A 20,488-nucleotide genomic window follows, 5' to 3' on the forward strand; every position below is an offset into this window, starting at 1 on the left:
TGTCAGACAGAAGATATATTACTAGGAGAATCACTAGGTGAATCTAAAGGGAAAAAATCTAAATAGAGAGAAAATAATTGGAGCCACTGCATTTCAGGATTGGTAAGCTGCAACGAAAACCATTTTGTTTTTAGATACCCTTTAAGTGAGTGAATGATTGCTAGATGTGCAGCACCACCTAGTGGGTGGAAATGTGCAACACTAAAGGGATGCTGGGGGTCCCTGTTCTCAGATGAAACCCGGAAAGAGATGGATGGAACCTGGGAAAGTAGTGGAAGAGAGGCCTGCTAATTCGGTTCAACAGGATCCCAGCTCTGTCCATCACTAAGGGTGAGATATGGTGGGACCATGAACTAACCATCCACGCCCAACACAAATCCTGTGTTTACTAACAGCCCTGGCTTTCCTGATGATCTGTAAGCTAGCATGTGTGTATGTAGTCTTGCTATGTGTATATACAAACCAGCTAGAAAGCCTGGCTGACTGTATATATGCATACTACTCTGCTTGTTAAAGGGGCACTATCACCCAAATAAATAGTTTTTAATATATTTTGTATTTTAATAGTATTGTAGTTGTTTTCCCATATTTGCATGGTGTGTCCAGTGATATATTAGTAATAATAGATCTTAGTGTGTGGGAGCTTCTCTGTCACATTTTAATGTGCATGCCCTTCTCGTAGGCAGGGCCAGAGCTGGATTACGGATTATCAGGGCCCTAGGCAAGTTAAACACTTTGGGCGTTTTTTCGTAGAGCTTCAGTTTTAAATGTCTGTTTCTTTACTGCTGCTCTGTAAGATCATTGTAACCATTCACTCTCTATAAAATGTGACTTTCATTGTATGATTCATCATACATAGCCCGGTATTTAGACACAGTCCTTGGAATTCTTAAAGCAGTTCTTCAGTCTTAACTTAAAAACTTAAAAGCCAGCAGCTGCAAATAACCTGTGTCCCTAGAGCTGGCATATTTACTAAGGGAATCCGGCTGTGATTCCTTGCGGCTTCCACATGTACATGCGTGACCCGTGCTGTGCTTTATGAATGGTCACGCAGCCTTCTGGGATCTGTGACGTGTCCTAGAGTCCCTAGAATCCTAGGCGCTCAGAACAGAAGTGGGAGCAAGGTACCTGATAAAACTAGGCATCCGCGCCCCCCCCCCCCAAAAAAAAAAAAAATTCAAAAGTGGGAGAGGAGGGGGAAGGAGGTGTTAAATCTGAACTTCCCTTTTAGGGTGAAGTTCCGCTTTAAAGAGTGTCCTAGTTATCTGTCTTAGATATCTGTCTTATACTAGTGCAACAAATGATGGAACGTGCGACAGATTCATGAGCATTTTGGTAAGTTGTATATGAATTTGTAACAAAAAAACTATCTTAACCACCTCTCCTTTGAAGTGGCATATCAATTCTAGAGGCGGTTAAAGCTCAGCTCTGGGATGGAAAAAAAAATCCCTGCAGTTCCCCTTGCAGCAACTAGGGGGTAATGTAAAGATGGCTTTGCTTAGCTTACCCCTGTTCTGGCACTCCAGGCTGCAAGCAGTCCTTTGGCATCATTACATAGAGTGCAGAGCTATTACCCTGCATTATACATGGAGAAAGCAGGAGTTTGATAGCCTTAGAGAGTAGCCTTTGCGGGACCGTTTGCACCAGGAACCCTGCTGAGTGGATATGAGGGTAAGTATTACACCTTAGTCTTCGAGGAAAAAAACAATCATTTAACTTTTGCAGTGTTGAGGCCACTGCAAGGGTATTTTTTTTCTGTGTCCTGAATTGGGCTTTAAAGATACATTTTGTTGCAGAATTACACACAAAAATTACATGTGCAATATAGTCAATTGTGCAATAAAGTCAATAATCAAATATGAAAGGGGCTTTATTTAGCTTCACTTTACTTCTCACCAATATAACATTATTTCTTTCTAAATTTATCACAATAGCTTCAAACAGTAAAAGTGCCACAAACATAACTACTTAACAGAGTCGGGGGCTGTCTCTCTCTTTTGAAACCAATCTCCCTTTCTACCTCTTTTTGGCCTGATATATAGACTTTTGTAAAAAGGTACTATATACAATAACCACCTAAAGTGTATAGCACACACAATCTTTCATATATTCATTCTCTATTTTCAAAAGCCAGCATAAAGGAAGTGGTGGAAAAACACTTATAGGTTTAACCAATCGCTTTCTGCATTATAATTCTTCCTGGTCTGTGTAGCTGGGGCATGACAGTGGTGGGTCCTTTGTCTACATTCTAAAAGGTGTTAACATGGGAACTAAGGAAGTGTCTGGAACTATCTTTACCCACCAAAATAAAAGAATGTTAAAAACAGAGCCCAACCGCACATGGGGTCACCCAGGATACTGGTAAAAAAATAGAAACAAATGGCCAAAGATACATATGAGACATTTAGGTTGGGTGCACACTAATTTGAATTAGATGTGGGTTTCGATGCATCAAATTCACAAGACTGGAGAGTATGCCTGGCTTGCAATGGAGCCGGTTCACACATGTCTGGGGCGGCTGCATTTCTCTGCGTCTTTGGTTCCAATCCAGGTGCGAATTCAGGCAAAAATTCAGACCTGGTTCCCACCTGAATTAGTGAACAGGGACGCACCGGACCCCATGCTGTGAGCCTCGGGTGCAGCATATGTGAACCCAGCCCTAAAGTGTTACTAAACCTGTAAATGTTTTTTTTCCTTGAATGACCTTCAGTAATTTTTTTCATATTTCCATCTATTAAATCTTCTGATCTTGTTGTTTTAACTTTGGATAGTAAAACATTTTTTTCTGCCAGTAAATACTTTATACAGCCCACTTCCTGTTTCTTGTCTGGTCATTAGCCTAGGCTTTTGACATCATGCACAGCTCCCTCTCTCACTCTCATGAGAGTTTGCCAGGAAGGGAGGGGGGATGAGTCATAAGAGGGCCAATGAGAGCTGCAGGGCTGCAGAACTGGAGGTGTGCCTCTGTGTGTCTGTGTAAATCCAGGAAGTGAACAGGCAGCAGCTTCAGCTGCCCACAGTTAAAGTAGATGAAGCCAGACTCACTTAGCGGGAAGTACTTGGCAAGTACAAAATCACAGTATATATAAAATAATATGCAAAGTGGTTGGAGGGAAGCTTTAGAATGGCAAAGATATTTTTATCACAAATTATGTGAGCAGACTGCAGTTACTGTTTAATGCATTGTTTGCAGTAAGGTAAAACAAATTTTCAGTTTCCCTGTTCCCCCCCTTCCCCTGTGTGAAGAGTAAGAGAGGGGAAAATAGATCAGCGCTGTGCACGGCTGCATCTATTCTCCCTTTTCTTCCTCTTCACACAGCATTTGAGAAGCATCAGGAGCCATTGGCTCTTGCTGCTGTCAATCAAATGCAGTGAAGAGGAAATGGCGCGGGCCTACGTACTGCTGTGTAAGTCTATGGAGCATGGCTCCATAGACACATGGGTCAGGATTGTGCAGACCATGCTTCTCCTTATAGCAAGCGGCTGGCTATGGTGGATATAAGAAGAAGAGGAGGAGCCAAGACCACCACCGGAGACCCCAGAAGAGGAGGATCGGGGCCACTCTATGCAATACCAATGCACAGAGCAGGTAAATATAACATGTTTGTTATTTTTATGTAAAGGTCTTCATATGCATAATAGAAATTCGCAAAGAGATCCTATGATCAATGCCTTGTCATCATTATTGATAGTATTTAAATGTTTTTATTTTGTTTCGTAAAGATCGTTCCAAATATATATTTCTAGAATAATACAATTTTTTGGATAAAAAATTATTTTGAATGTGTTAATATTTATTTTCTATTATAAATGAATTATATATATTTTTAGCTTACTGTGTGTCATTAAGCCTTTATTTTGTATTTTCACATATTTATTTTTTAAAGGTAAGACTGCACAGTAATTTTTATTTGTAATTTCATGCACTGATTTGGGTAGACAAGAAAATTTAACCTTCCATAAAATACTAAAAGGTGTCTTTCTCATCTTAGAAATTTGGAAGGTATGCCTACCTCTTCCTGTTGGAGTAAGTACAATTTCCACAGCTATATTTGTATATTTGGAACATTTGGTTTAAAAAATCTACCTGTATACCCATCCAAAAGAGGGACAGTTGAGAGCTATGTACAATCAAAAGAGGGAAGAACTGCAGGGGCATTGGGAATAAGGATGATTTTTTTTTGCTTCTTATTTTGAGACACAAGGGAGAGGAGAGCTCTACAAAGTTAGGGTAAATCTTCTTTTAGTTGTCCCTGGAACCAGCGTCCCCATTGGAAGGTTTCACCCCTGCTTCTGTTCCACTGACAACTCAGAATTTTAGGTCACTTTTATCTCCTGTAGCAATGTTTACAAAAAAGACAGAGAGGGTGAGTCTTCCCAGCATAAACACAAACGGTACTAGAAACCTGACAAAGATTCTAACCTTTCCCTACTCAATCCAAAATGAAAAGAATGGCTTTAAGGTGCACTCACACTTGCAGATTTATCTGTGCCTGGGTAAGATTCACCCCCTTGGTCAAGTTTGTTTGTATAGTGTGAGTACTCCAAATCTTGCCCAAATACAGTTTAGTGCAGTGTTTCTCAACTCCAGTCCTCAAGGCGCCCCAACAGGTCATGTTTTCAGGATTTCCCCCAGATGAAACGGCTGTTGTAATTACTAAGGCAGTGAAACTAATCAAATCACCTGTGCAAAATAATGGGTAGCCTGAAAACCTGACCTGTTGGGGCGCCTTGAGGACTGGAGTTGAGAAACACTGGTTTAGTGTACTGTGCCCAGGACAACTTGGAAGAGGTGGTCCCAGGCATGGTTCACTTGTTGTCCAGAGCAATTCGCTTTAGTGTAAAGGCCCATACACACAATAGGACTTTTTGACAACAAACATGCAAATTAGCTGTCTTAAGGCAACATCCTACCGTGTGTACGCTCCATTGGACAAACTTTTTCGGTTTTCATTTGACAAATGTTGGCTGCGCAAACAGACAAACTTTACGGCAACAAAAGACCTATGGTGCAAAATCCTATCGTGTGTACACAAGTCCATAGGACTTTAGTCCAAAGTACAAACACACATGCTCAGAACCAATGCAAAAGATCAGACAACAATACAGAAGTTGACCAAAGGGCGGCAGTAAAGAGCTGAAAAAAACACGTGATTTGGTAAAAGTTGGCTGAAAAAGTCCTGCCATGTGTATGCTTATTTCGTTTACAGCCAACGTCCTTTGTACAAAAATCCACGGGAAAGTTTGTACAAAGTCCGATTGTGTGTATGAGGCTTAAGGACAAACCATATTTGTGTACAGAACTTTCCCTAGATCACTAAGCACAGAAGTAGGGATCATTCTGGTGTCAATGTTGTGTTTTTAATTTATCCATGGGTTTACTTATTTTATGACATACTTTTTCTATAACCTGATGTAAAGGGGTCTTATCACATATAAATATTAGGTTATATACTACAGATCTTCCAAAAAGTTTTCATTTATAGGTAGAATTTGATTGTATAGGTTTGCATTAAACTTAATCAACAGTGTCACAAAAGTCTTCAAAAGTCCTAGACGTTTCCTCACAAAGCTAGGATTCAGTGTAGCCATGTGTGTAAAATCAGCCATCTATAAACTATGTGTAAATGTGTTCACTAAGCCTAAAAGCACACACCAGTAATTGGTGGGTGGAGGGTATGGCACAATAGCCCAAAACCATTTGCAGTAGTTTGGGTGTGGTTCAGTGGCAGACACAATTCTGCCTGCAAAAGATTCTGGAATCTGGATTCTCTTTTGCATTTGGTGCAGTTTAAAGCATTGAAGTCACTTTAAGCTACCAAAAAAAAAAAAAAACAAGCTAAAGCTCCATTACAAGAAGACAAGGAAAAGGAGGCGCCTCTGGGTGCAGACTGTTAAAACAATTTATTAAAACGAAACAGCAACAGCTGGTAATACACTCACATTTGAGTAGAAAGTATCAGGCATTTAAAATTGTCCCAGGGCAATCCAGGGGATCCGTGGAGTCATCTCTCGGCTGGTGGATGTTAAATAGCTCTGGGCAGTCTAAGAACGCTGGATGTGGACGGCCGAGATACACATCCGGAGACAGGCACCAAAGGGAGGCTTGGTAAGCAGCCGATCCAGACACGGGATGATGACGTCACACGATATGCGACGCGTTTCCTGAGCCGGCACGCCGTGAGTGGTGTGACGGTGGCGCTCCTTTGTCAAGCTGTTGCTGTTTCGTTTTAATAAATTGTTTTAACAGTCTGCACCCAGAGGCGCCTCCTTTTCCTTGTCTTACAGTGCATTGGGATAATGGCTTTCACTCCCTCCGGAAGGCTGCCCTGAATGTGGACTCTACACATTACCCCTGCCTTTTCCACCTGCGGCTCTTATTACGGACTCACCCTCCACTCATTGCTACTATGAACTGTTAACCCTTTCATCCATTATATACCTTTTATGTGCATCATTGTATTATTGGATTTCGCTGTCCATTGTTGCGCCGAATACTTGTTATAAAGCTCCATTACAAAGATGACATTAGACATTCCACAAATTCCTTCATCACCCCACCACCACTCTCTCTGATTTTCTGATCTGCATCCTACTGACCTCATATAACTTTCCAGGCAGCTCAGGAAGACAGGCTACAGAGCTAAAATAGATTTACTCTGGCTGCTCTCTCTTAAGCCTCATACACATGATCGGACTTTATACAAACGTTCCCGTGGTTGGCCGTGAACTTGTTAAGCATACACACGGCAGGACTTTTTAGGCAATAAACACGAACGCAGTGATGTTTCAACGTACTGACGACACTTCAAAAGAGGACATTCAATTCTCTGGCGCCACCTTTTGGTCATCTTTTGCATTGGTTCTGAGTGTGCGTGTTTGTACTTTGTACTAAAGTCCGATGGTTTTGTGCACACACGATCGGACTTGTTGCCGCCAAGTTTGTCTATTCGCACAGCCAACATTTGTCCGATGAAAACCAAAAAAGTTTGTCTGATGGAGTGTACACATGGTCGGATATTGCCTTAAAACAGCTAATTTGCATGTTTGTTGTCAAAAAGTCAGATCGTGTGTATGGGCCATTAGCTTCTCCAGTGATAGCAGCATGAAGGCACAGCAGTAGAGGGAGCAGAGGAACTCTGAGGAAGGCCCAAGCACTGTCAAAAAACCAAGGAAGTGATGTCACTGCTCCACTGGGTCAGCGACAACACTTAGTACAGGGAAAATGGCAAATGAACACCCCAAAAACATGAAAACAGTATAAATACTACTGTTTGAGTGCCAAAACACCTTTTTCCCACAAAAACACAGTGTGTTTAATGTATAATGTATAAATGAAAGATAGCACAGCTTACTGTTTAATCAGTTGCTTTTATTATTTATACAGTTAACAGTACAAATCAGAACTCGCCATCAAGACCATGAGTCTAGGCATATGCAAATTATGATGTGTAGTACACATCAGTGTAATTATCAGGATGGTAGGATTCTGAGTATCAACTAGTGATCAGAAAGGTACTAATAATAAAGTAGCTACGGTTATATGAACACCTGGAAACCAGGGAGGAGGAAATGGACAATTTTTCAGGCAAACTTCTTTCTCAAGTCTGATCCACCTATACACACCTACGGTATATATAAGCTGGTCCGGGGTACCCTTTTGCAGAGAGCATGCATGGCCAAGGCAACAGCATTTCTTTAGGCACTGGTAAAGTAAGCCTATCAGAAAAGTGTAAGTGATTAAAATTTGGACTTGGGATACACTTATTGCACTTTTTGAGCCTCCTCATTGAAAAGAGAGACTGTCCGTCACAGTGTGTCCAATAGGCAGTTTTGGCAGGTCATAGTTGGTGGAGCCAAGCTTGGTGGAGACAATGTGTGCAAAAAGTACAATAATATTGCACGCATAGTACTAGGCGGTTATACCAGGTCTTGCTGTACACACTTTTGCATGCCCTTACATGTATTAATAAGCAGTTTCCATGGTGCAAAAAAGCACATTCATTTCAGTGGGTCTGCTATTAGTACATTAAAGTGTCAACCCACATCATAAAAAAGCTATCAATACATGGTGTATTACATGCTGTTCATACTCACTCAGTCACTAAGAAATTTGTTTTCTGTATTCAGAATAAAACTTGTTTGATCCTGCTGCTCTCTATCTCCTCCTTCTATCCAAGTCCCCAGTTCAGCTAGGGATTTTTCAGAGCAATGTTTGCAGCTCTGCATATGCTCAGTTTTCAGTGAGTTTCTATGCTGAGCATTTCCTATCACATCTGAGCAGCCCATGTGACTATAGAGTCACACATGTGGGGGTATACACAGTGGTAAATGAAAGTTCACTCCCTCCCTCCTCCACCATAACCGCGTCCCAGCTAAACACAATGAGGGTGAGATATTATATGTAGATTGATGGAAGCTTCACCTCCCTCTTATTCTAGGACACGGGCTGGAGGGGCGTGACACAGTCTGTAACTGGCAGAAATTCACCCACGCCATGTTATTGCCAAACAATAACGAAGATTTGATTTCAAATATATATTTGTATGACAATTTAAAACAGTCTATTGATATTAAATATTTTTACTCTGTATTCCAAAGGCTGTTTTTTTTATTTTAAACATGAGGCTAGCAGCAGAGGACTAGAATTTACTCCTGATTATGTTTCCCTGCAGACAGGATGGGAAAGATCTGAGTGACAGCTGTATATTGATTAGGAAAAAGGTACTTAGATATATATATATTTTTAATAATTACAGTGTCATCAGTCACACACAGAAATAGAAGGGACAATGTAAATTAAAGTGTGTGTTTAGTATCACGTTAACACAAAAACGCAGAATGTAGTTTTTGAAATGCACCGCATATCTGCATGGGATTCCTTACTAAACACACTTGTAATGCACTAATTACCTTCCCTGTAATCAAGAATACATTGTAAAGTGATACATATTTTATTCTTGTCATCACCTGAACACCAGCTAAAATTTCACATCTGTCTGAAACTGAGAGGACCATTGTAGGCTGTGGAAATGCAGAGGGATTATAAACAGCAGGAACACAAATCTGCAGTCTCCATTAATGACTTTGTAACTGAAGTTCCAAAGCTTGGCTCTTGTTGCAGGGATCTTTAAGCCTCACGTAGCTTGGACCCTCACTGGTACAATGAGGTTATCATGCAATGCAATTATATTATCATATTAAGTTTGGCAAAGATAGCAGTTGTAAGTCTCCAGTTGATTATTAGAAGTGACTAAGACTTAGACTATGACTAAGTGCTGTTTAGCGTGTAATGTATCAGAAGGTCATGAGTTCTTGATGTAATGAAGCATCCATAAACATTTTATGTCAGCATCTTGCCGGTGTGTGCTATCAAAGCCTTTGAATGTCCTACAAGCTTGACAAGCACCCGCAGAAGCTGCAGTGGGTAAACAGCGGACTGACCTGGAGCAGAAACAGGTGTAGGCACTTTATTATATAGCAGGAGGCTTGTACCCTTTCCTGGCCCACCTACCACAGCCCATGGGCCTGATTCAACCCATGTTCCCATTTAACTGCTGCTGCTCTAAAAAACTAAACTTCAGTCACTGGATGAAGGAGTCAGAAGTGTTTAAAGCTGGGAACCATGCCTTTTGTAGCCATAAAAGTGCTCTGTACTTCCAGATAAGGGTGAGCATGTAACCTCAGTACCTGCACAACCAACTGGCAGGGTCAAGATCTGTCATGTGGGTGGTGGGGATCTACAAATACAGACATGAACCTACATGGGCTTACACAGGGCTTTCTAACTCCAGCAGAGAGGTGGAAGAAGCATAGGGAAGGTAAGTATAAGGGGAGGGGCTATCAAGAGAACCTGCCAAATTGACATGAATTCAAGGCTCAGATAAGTTCAATCATTGATAAGCTAGACCGTATAGTTACAGTATACTATATTAAAGGGGTTGTAAACGCTTGTGGTTTTTCACCTCAATGCATTCTATGCAACTAGAAAAACTAGAGATTATTAGAACTCTGAAACCTCACACTAAAATAGTAACACCAGCCTCAAAGTCTAAAGACAAAAAACAGGCATTTCAGGAGAACTTTGAAGGCGTGTGGCTTCTAAGACTGGGCTTTTGGTAAAGCAACCACATGCTCAAGCTAAAACACAAGAATGTTCAACAGAGGGTAAAAGACACACAATAAAGTACTCATATTTGTAGAAAAACATGCAACACATCCCTGTGTTGTATAAGCCCAGCCAAGCACTGATTTGATTCGGACAGCGCCATTGCCGGCAATAGCCGCCGATTTGGCATGCGATTTGACGTGTCAAATCGCATGCCAAATCGCTGCAATGTGAACCAGGGCTTAAAGGTTGGTCTACAACTCTATTTTATTTGCTTAAATTGCTGCAGGTGAGTATCTATTAAACTATCCTGATACCTTTATGTTATTTGTGAATCTTTTGATACCAGATTTGTTTAAGCGTTTGATACATAAATATGGTTTCTCAGTATAACATTCATTTTTGCAGATTTATACTTGGCAAAACTTACATTTTTACATAAGCATCAGTTATTGGTACAATTTTGCCTAATCTTTGCAGACTTCCTCTACAATTCTTTTGTAATTGTATGGTATTTAAATGCTCCTGGATGATTGTGAATGATTCACGATAATTTGTACATTCAGAGTGAAGAAAAAAAAATAAAAAGTTAAACAATCTGCACCAAATGTGTGTTTTCTCTCTTTGTATGCTGACTTTAATTGAATTGAACTCAAAATTCTCACTTTGTGCTTGTGGATAATTATTTTTTGGAAATAAAAACCTACTGTATGTGCCTAGTTACGGCAGCTGTGTCAGTCTTTTGGCTGTTTAAGTATTTCTGTTAGCCAAGAGTTCTTATAACAAACTCAAGCACATTATTTCAACAGGAGTGGTAACTACTCATACAATTAAATTATGAGATGCTGTAACATTTGTATTTTGGGACTACTGGTGTGTAGGGATGGGCTTTATGTTTGGGTCGAACATGAGTTTGACTCGAACATTGGCTGTTCGCCCGTTCGCCGAACAGCGAACAATTTGGGTTGTTCGCGGCATATTCAAAAGCCGCGGAACACCCTTTAAAAGTCTATGGAAGAAATAAAAAGTGCCAATTTTAAAGGCTTATATGCACGGTATTGTCATAAAAAGTGTTTGGGGACCTGGGTCCTGCCCCAGGGGACATGTATCAATGCAAAAAAGAGTTTTAAAAGTGGCCATTTTTTCGGGAGCAGTGATTTTAATAATGCTTAAAGTGAAACAATAAAAGTGTAATATTCCTTTAAATTTTGTACCTGAGGGGTGTCTATAGTATGCCTGTAAAGGGGCGCATGTTTCCCGTGTTTGGAACAGTCTGACAGCAAAATTACATTTCTATAGGAAAAAAAGTCATGTAAAACTACTATCGCTAGCGCCGGCCATAATGAATTGTCAGTCCGGCAATACACATAAACATTTATTGATAAAAATGGCATGAAATTTCCCTACAGGGGAACCCCGAACCAAAATAAAAAAAAAATGCATGGGGGTCCCCCTAAATTCCATTCCAGGCCCTTCAGGTCTGGTATGGATATTGAGGGGAACCCCGTGCCAATTAAAAAAAAAAAATGGCATGGGGTCCCCCCAAAAATCCATACCAGACCCTTATCCGAGCACGCAACCTGGCAGGCCTCAGGAAAAGAGGGGAGGATGAGAGAGCGCCCCCCCTCCTGAACCGTACCAGGCCACATGCCCTCAACATTGGGAGGGTGCTTTGGGGTAGCCCCCCAAAGCAAGTTGTCCCCATGTTGATGGGGAGAAGGGCCTCATCCCCACAACTCTTCCCCGGTGGTTGTGGAGGTCTGTGGGCGGGAGTCTTATCAGAATCTGGAAGCCCCCTTTAACAAGGCTTCCCCCAGATCCCGGCCCCCCCTTGTGAATTGGTAATGGGGTACAAATGTACCCCTACCATTTCACAAAAAAAGTGTCAAAAAGGTTAAAAAACACAAGAGACAGTTTTTGACAAGTCCTTTATTAATTCATTCTTCTTTCATCTTCTTTCTTCTGGTCTTCCTTCGGTGTTCTTCTTCCTCCATCTTCTTCTTCTCCATCTTCTTCTTCTCCATCTTCTTCTTCCTCCGCTCTTCTTGTCCCGCATCTTCCTCTGGCTTCTTCTCCGCTCCGTCCGCACGATCCACCTCAGTGGGAGTCTTCCACCGTGTGACACTTCGGTTCTTCTGACACTTATTATATAACGGAGGGCAGGGCCACCCATTGACCCATTAAATTTTGGCGTGAGGTTCCCCTTAATATCCATACCAGACCTGAAGGGCCTGGTATGGAATTTAGAGGGACCCCCACGCATTTTTTTTTTAAATTTTGGTTCGGGGTTCCCCTGTGGGGAAATTCCATGCTGTTTTTATCAATTAACTTTTATGTGTATTGCCGGACCGACAATTCATTGTAGCCGGCGCTAGCGATAGTAGTTTTACATGACTTTTTTCCTTTAGAAATGTCATTTTGCTGTCAGACTGTTCCAAACACGGGAAACATGCACCCCTTTACAGGCATACTATAGACACCCCCCAGGTACAAAATTTAAAGGAATATTACACTTTTATTGTTTCACTTTAAGCATTATTAAAATCACTGCTCCCGAAAAAACGTCTGTTTTTAAAACTTCTTTTTGCATTGATCCATGTCCCCTGGGGCAAGACCCAGGTCCCCAAATGCTTTTTATGACAATAACTTGCATATAGGCCTTTAAAATGAGCACTTTTGATTATTCATGTTCGTGTTCCATAGACTTTAATGGTGTTCGCGTGTTTGAACAAATTTTTTGCCTGTTCGCATGTTCTGGATGCGAACCGGGGGGGGGGGGGGGTGTTCGGCCCATCCCTACTGGTGTGTGTGTGTGTATGTATTTATATATACGCCAAAGGGCTAACATTTTTGTGTGATATGTACAGTAATGTAGCTTTAATAAAAGAGCAGGGGACATAGACAGCAATACAATCTTAACAGAAAAATTGCTATAGATCTACTTTAAGGAGATACTGTCATAAACCTAAAAAATGCAGGTAAAACACAGAAAATCAAGTTTTTTAAAACAACAAGTTAAATTATTTTTTACAATTTTATCTCTTTTTACTATTTTATTTTTTAGGAGCCCCGTTAGGGGGCTTTGGTGAAAAATCAGGGGTCTAAACAGGGGCAATCTGCACCACAGGAGGTGATTAGGGTGTGCCCAGGCACATCTGGCACACCCTGTGCGCATGCCTATGCTGGTGACTGACACTGAAAACCAAGAGCTGAGTGGTTAGTGGTCTTTGATTACTCAGTTCTTGGCATTAGAGGGGACGGGGGGGGGGGGGGGGGGGGGCAAATGCAGCATCGGAAAAATGCTTCATCCACCTAGGTGGGTATATATATTTTTTTCATTTGCCATACTTCCTTTTACTTAACCCTCCCTCTCCCTTCACAGAAGCATACTTACCTCCATCTGATGGCAGTTGTTTAGCTGTTTGCTTACATAAAGCCTTGTAAGCTTTTGCTGTGCTGTTTATGTGTATTGCAGCTCTGTATACTTCTATGAAACTACCTCTGATCTTATCCTTGGTACACAGCCCTGTAAAAAATCATGGGGCTGCAATTTGCAAGCAAAGCCATGATAGTAAACAAACAGCAAAACTGCAGCCACTGGATCTAGGTATGTATGCATCTGTGGAGGGTTAGGTTTGATTACGGGAAAGAGGCAAAAAGGATACATGCACTTTGTTTTAAAGTGCACTTTCCCTTCATATGCTTACTTTCCAGTGCTTTTGCTTTTCCTTTTTTATTCAATTGCAATATGCACAGCCTCCTTCTTTGCATGTCATAGCATTCTCCTCTTCTGGGAGTGTCTAATTACTGTCTGTGACAGCCTAGCTCCTCTGCTCCTCCCCTCACCTCCCTGCTTAAAGATTTGTGTAGCTGCTGGGAAAATTTGGCTGTTGATATCACATCCAAGATAGTGTTGTTCAACATCAATCTCAGGCCTTTTGAATGTAAACACAAAGGAGACTTACAGGTAAATAACATACCTGGGTTCTCAACCTGTGGCCCTCCAGCTGTTGCAGAATTTTAAATTGCATCATGCCTTTAGGAGTCATACTTGTCATTGTCAGCCTTGCAATGTCTCATGGGACTTGTAGTTTTGCAACAGCCAGAGGGCCGAGGTTGAGCATCCATGTAATGAACATGTAATCTTTTGGGGAAAATTGAGCTGAAATAAATGGTCTGGCAGCAGGTAATCTTTAAATTCTCCCCACAGCTTGGGGCATCAGCTTTCTAAATCTAATCAGACGCTTCAGATAACAGAAGAGGGTAATTTACGTTGCCACGCTGCTCAGAGCTTGTACAGTGTATCATCTTTGGCAGAATACTATGGTATAACCATTGTTGTCTGTGGTGTCTCCCAAAACATGATCTTGCTTGCACAGCACAATACAGATGCTGATGATGCAGACATTTTGCTGACGTTGGAAAGCACTTCTTCTGATAACATTAGGTACTTAGTTATATGCTTCTATTTAGAAAGATGCTGCTATGGAGGGTGATTAAATTTAAATAATGAGTTTAAAAGGTGACTGCCTTAGTGCAATTACACATTAATGATAGATTATGCCAGGTAAAAAAATTGCCATTGTTTTCTAACAGATTTTAGAATTGGCCTAAATTTTCATTGCATGCAAAAAAGACAGTCAGATTCACAACATAAAATACACAGAATCATATATTAATTTAAAACTGAACTTGAGGCATATAAAAAAAAACAACACTTAATGCAGGCATGTGTTTATTTACTGCAGGTGACTCTTTGTGCATGCATTTAAATAACAGTGATTCATTCATGACTAGTGAATTTTGGTGAAAGACACCCTCGCTGCTTTATAAATATACCTCTAAGTGTACTGAAAAAGCAACTAGCTTAAGTGTCTAATTTTTTATGGTGGTATCAGTCTCTGGCAATCCTTTGTACAGCAGAGCCCAAATTGGAAGAGGGGAAAGCAACACAAGGTGCCAATCAGTTGTAAAACAATGGTCACAAGGGGAGTAGTGATAGTAAGAAAGAGCAGAGTGACAGAACGATGAACTTATTAGTCTCCAGCTTCTCCTTCACTGTCCAATCACAGGCTAGGGGTGGGGACAAAACCTAGCTTTCTTGCTTCAGTACAGTTCAGTAGAAAAGTGAGGTCTCTATGCTGACTGTGCTGTTTGGCTTGACTCTTTAAACTAAAGAATGAATGGGCATAAAAACAAATCTTTGCTATGTAAAACACCTCTCATGTGTATTTCCTCTGTGTAGTTACTTGTATGCATGGAGTTCACTTTAAAAGAGTAAACATATGGCCAAATCTTTTTTGCCTTTATTTCTGTTTAGAGTCACAGGAGTACATTCACTATTGTACTCCCATGACCCAGAGCCAGCTGAAAGAAAGCTATGGCCCCCTAGCAGCTGACGTGGCTCAGGAAGAATCCTGTGAATATTGTAGGGATCTGTCTGCTGCCTGATTGACAACTGAGTCCACCTTTTGGCATACAGGGAATGAGGTGCCATTAGTAGTGGTGCAGGATATTCACACGGACACAGAGGCCTTACAGGGTAAAAATACAATACAGCTCGCACACCTTTCTTCCATTCCCTTTAGTCTGCTTTAAAGTACATTTGTCACAAGACCTCTCAGGCTGATGCATTGGCTTAAAGTGATTGTAAAGGTTATATATATTTTTTAAATAACAAACATGTTATACTTACCTGCTCTGTGCAAAGGTTCTCCACAGAGCTGCCACAATCCTCTTCTTTTTGGGTCCCCCCAATGGTGATCCTGGCTCCTCCCCCCTACTGAGTGTCCCCAATAGCAAGCCTCTTGCTATGGGGGCACTTGAACAGGCTCGCTCCCTAGCCGTGCTCCTGGGAATGGACATTGTCCATCCACACCGAGACTGGCTCAGCACACCGAGTGTGGTTTACTGGCTGTGATTGACAGCAACAGGAACCAATGGCTCTCGCTTATGTGTGATCCAATGGGGAGAAAGAGACCTGAAAGAGCCATTGCTTTCATGCACATCACTGGATTAAGCTGGGGCTCAGGTAAGTAAAAGTGGGGGGCTGGAGGGGAGCTGCACCCAGAAGGTTTTTTATCTTAATGCTTAGAATGCATCAAGGTAAAAAAAACTGCCTTTAGAACCACTTTAAACACTTTGTGAATAGTAGACCCAAGACAAGTATGGAGATAAAGAATTCTGACACTTCTTTGAGCAAGCTTGTTCCAAGTCTGGTACTGAGACCAAGGCAAACTGTTGGTGCTTTACTCATAAATCCTGTATACAATTATTTTTATAATTATGATTATTGTCATGAAATCATGAAAGGGCAAAGACCTTAACCCCCCTGGCGGTATTCCCGAGTCTGGCTCGGGGTGGATTTTCAATACCAAAAGCGGTATCCCCGAGCCAGACTCTGGATCGCATCGCAGGATCCAGGAAGAGTTTAATCACCTTGTCCCCTGGATCCTGCGATGTCTCCCTGCTGTGATCAGCGAGCCGCTGTGTCTCGCTCGATTCACAGTGCCGAGCTCCGTTCCCTGCGAGCGTTGCGACACACGGGGACGGAGTTCGGCGGCAAATTCAAAAAGTAAAACACACAGTATAGCTACAGTATACTGTAATCTTACAGATTATAGTGCTGTATCAAATAATTACACGTCCCCTTTGTCCCTAGTGGTCTGCCCAGTGTCCTGCATGCAGTTTTATATTATAAAAACTGTTCTTTCTGCCTGGAAACTGGAGATTGTCCATAGCAACCAAAACTGTCCCTTTACATCAAAAGTGGCTTTAGACCAGCTAGAAAACAATGATAATAAATTAGAATCACTCGCAGAATTGAGTGATATTGATTTGTGGGGAAATCCATCACCAAACACTGAAAGTAATGACAGCGACAATTCTGCAACTGAGCACATTTCAGTGTTTTTGATTTGATTACATTATTGAACAATTTTTATTATTATTATATTATTATTTGTTATAATTATTTATAGTTATTTATTATATTATAATTTTTTATTTCGTTTTTCAAACTTTATCATACCCGGGATGTCTACTAGACTCCTTTTCGGACAGATTTAAGTGAATTATTCCTAAGAATTACAGGCCTATAATAAAAAACGCCAAATTTCTGTGCAAAATAATGGTACCGCTTTCAGTACCTAAAATCTGAAATAATCATACCGCCAGGGAGGTTAAAGCCCATATGAACCTACATATTGTCAAAGAGACATGCAGTACAGCTGCATAAAAAGTAAAGAATGTGTCTTTGGTTGTGTTAACCACTTCAGCCCCGGAAGGATTTACTCCCCTTCCTCACCAGAGCACTTTTTACAATTTGGCACTGCGTCGCTTTAACGGCTAATTGCGCAGTCATGCAATGCTGTACCAAAACGAAATTTGCGTCCTTTTCTTCCCACAAATAGAGCTTTCTTTTGATGGTATTTGATCACCTCTGCGGTTTTTATTTTTTGCGCTATAAATGGAAAAAGGCCGAACATTTTGAAAAAAAATGATATTTTCTACTTTTTGTTATAAAAAAAATCCAATAAACTCAATTTTAGTCATACATTTAGGCCAAAATGTATTCGGCCACATGTCTTTGGTAAAAAAAATGTCAATAAGCGTATATTTATTGGTTTGCGCAAAAGTTATAGCGTCTACAAACTAGGGTACATTTTCTGGAATTTACACAGCTTTTAGTTTATGACTGCCTATGTCATTTCTTGAGGTGCTAAAATGGCAGAGCAGTACAAACCCCCCCAAATGACCCCATTTTGGAAAGTAGACACCCCAAGGAAATTGCTGAGAGGCATGTTGAGCCCATTGAATATTATTTTTTTTTGTCCCAAGTGATTGAATAATGACCAAAAAAAAAAAAAAATGTACAAAAAGTTGTCACTAAATGATATATTGCTCACACAGGCCATGGGCATATGTGGAATTGCACCCCAAAATACATTTAGCTGCTTCTCCTGAGTATGGGGATACCACATATGTGGGACTTTTTTGGGAGCCTAGCCGCGTACGGGGCCCCGAAAACCAATCACTGCCTTCAGGATTTCTAAGGGCGTAAATTTTTGATTTCACTCCTCACTACCTATCACAGTTTTGAAGGTCATAAAATGCCCAGATGGCACAAACCCCCCCAAATGACCCCATTTTGGAAAGTGGACACCCCAAGCTATTTGCTGAGAGGCATGTTGAGTCCATGGAATATTTTATATTTTGACACAAGTTGCGGGAAAGTGACAAATTTTTTTTTTTTTTTGCACAAAGTTGTCACTAAATGATATATTGCTCACACAGGCCATGGGCATATGTGGAATTGCACCCCAAAATACATTTAGCTGCTTCTCCTGAGTATGGGGATACCACATGTGTGGGACTTTTTGGGAGCCTAGCTGTGTACGGGGCCCCGAAAACCAATCACCGCCTTCAGGATTTCTAAGGGCGTAAATTTTTGATTCACTCCTTACTACCTATCACAGTTTCGAAGGCCATAAAATGCCAAGATGGCACAAACCCCCCCCAAATGACCCCATTTTGGAAAGTAGACACCTCAAGCTATTTTCTGAGAAGCATGGTGAGTATTTTGAAGCTCTCATTTGTTTTTGAAAATGAAGAAAGGCAAGAAAAAACATTTTTTTTTTCTTTTTTCAATTTTCAAAACTTTGTGACAAAAAGTGAGGTCTGCAAAATACTCACTATACCTCCCAGCAAATAACTTGGGGTGTCTACTTTCCAAAATAGGGTCATTTGGGGGGGTTTTGTGCCACCTGGGCATTCCATGGCCTCCAAAACTGTGATAGGCAGTGAAGAGTGAAATCAAAAATTTACGCCCTTAGAAAGCCTGAAGGTGGTGCTTGGTTTTCGGGGTAGGCTCCCAAAAAGTCTCACACATGTGGTATCCTCGTACTCAGGAGAAGCAACAGAATGTATTGTGGGGTGTAATTTCACATATTCCCATGCCATTTTTGAGCAATATCTCATTTAGTGACAACTTTGTGCAAAAAAAAAAAAAAAAGAAAAAAATTGTCTTTTTCCCGCAACTTGTGTCACAATATAAAATATTCCATGGACTCGACATACCTCTCAGCAAATAGCTTGGGGTGTCTACTTTCCAAAATGGGGTCATTTGGGGGGGTTTTGAACTGTCCTGGCATTTTATGCACAACATTTAGAAGCTTATGTCACACACTCTTCTAACCACTTGAAGACAAAGCCCTTTCTGACACTTTTTGTTTACCTGAAAAAATTATTTTCTTTTGCAAGAAAATTACTTTGAACCCCCAAACATTATATATTTTTTTTAAAGCAAATGCCCTACAAATTAAAATGGTGGGCGTTTCATTTTTTTTTTCACACAGTATTTGCGCACACTTTTTAAAATTTTAATGCACTAAAATACACTATATTGCCCAGATGTTTGATGAAATAAAAAAGATGATCTTAGGCCGAGTACATGGATACCAAACATGACATGCTTTAAAATTGCGCACAAACGTGCAGTGGCGACAAACTAAATACATTTTTAAAAGCCTTTAAAAGCCTTTACAGGCTACCACTTTAGATTTACAGAGGAGGTCTACTGCTAAAATTACTGCCCTTGATCTGACCTTCACGGTGATAACTCACATGCATGGTACAATTGCAGTTTACATTTGACGCCAGACCGACGCTTGCGTTAGCCATTGCGCGAGAGCAGGGGGGGACAGGGGTGCTTTTTTTTTTTTCTTTATTATTTTTTTTGCTTTTTTATCTTATTTTTAAACTGTTCCTTTGATTTTTTTTGTAAATGTAAATGTAAATATCCCCTATGATAGAAATAGGTAGTGACAGGTACTGTTTTTTTGAAAAAAATGGGGTCTATTAGACCCTAGATCTCTCCTCTGCCCTCAAAGCATCTGACCACACCAAGATCAGTGTGATAAAATGCTTTCCTAATCTAGGCCATAGAGATGTTTGGAGCCACTCTGGTCTCTGATCAGCTCTATGGTCAGCTGGCTAAATCACCGGCTGCATTCTCAGGTTCCCTGTTGGGACAGGAGAGCCAGAGAAAAACATGGAAGACGGTGGGGGGCATTCCCTCCCACTGATTTTAAAAACAGTCTAGAGGCTAATTAGCTGCTAGGATTGCTTTTACATGAAAGCCGACCGCTGGCTGAAAAGAATGATACCAAGATGATAACTAAACCTGCAGGCATCATTCTGGTATAACCACTCAAAGTCCAGCAACATACCAGTACGTTGCTAGTCCTTGTTGGGCATATATTGTAATCTTTTTTTTTTCATGCAGCCTGTGGGCTGCACGAAAAAAAGACATTGATCGGTGGGTATGCCCACCATTAGAATACCTCCCTTCATCCACCCACTTCTAATGATGGGCATACA

At 40.9% G+C, this 20,488-nt stretch overlaps 1 protein-coding gene across 4 annotated transcripts in view; it reads left to right on the top strand.

Moving 5' to 3' along the window:
• The first annotated feature begins 203 nt into the window (after positions 1 to 203).
• ZDBF2 (zinc finger DBF-type containing 2) overlaps positions 204 to 20,488 on the top strand; it is a 94,751-nt gene continuing 74,466 nt past the window's right edge. For 3 of the 4 annotated variants that reach the window (XM_073633379.1, XM_073633377.1, XM_073633380.1), the window contains exons 1-2: positions 204 to 330; positions 3,993 to 4,027. The gene's annotated coding sequence lies outside the window, so the exon portion shown is untranslated. The remainder of the gene's footprint in view (positions 331 to 3,992; positions 4,028 to 20,488) is intronic. The other variant, XM_073633378.1, reaches the window with a different exon arrangement.

The sequence above is a fragment of the Aquarana catesbeiana genome, linkage group LG06 (assembly GCF_042186555.1).
Source record: "Aquarana catesbeiana isolate 2022-GZ linkage group LG06, ASM4218655v1, whole genome shotgun sequence".
Lineage (NCBI taxonomy): Eukaryota > Metazoa > Chordata > Amphibia > Anura > Ranidae > Aquarana > Aquarana catesbeiana.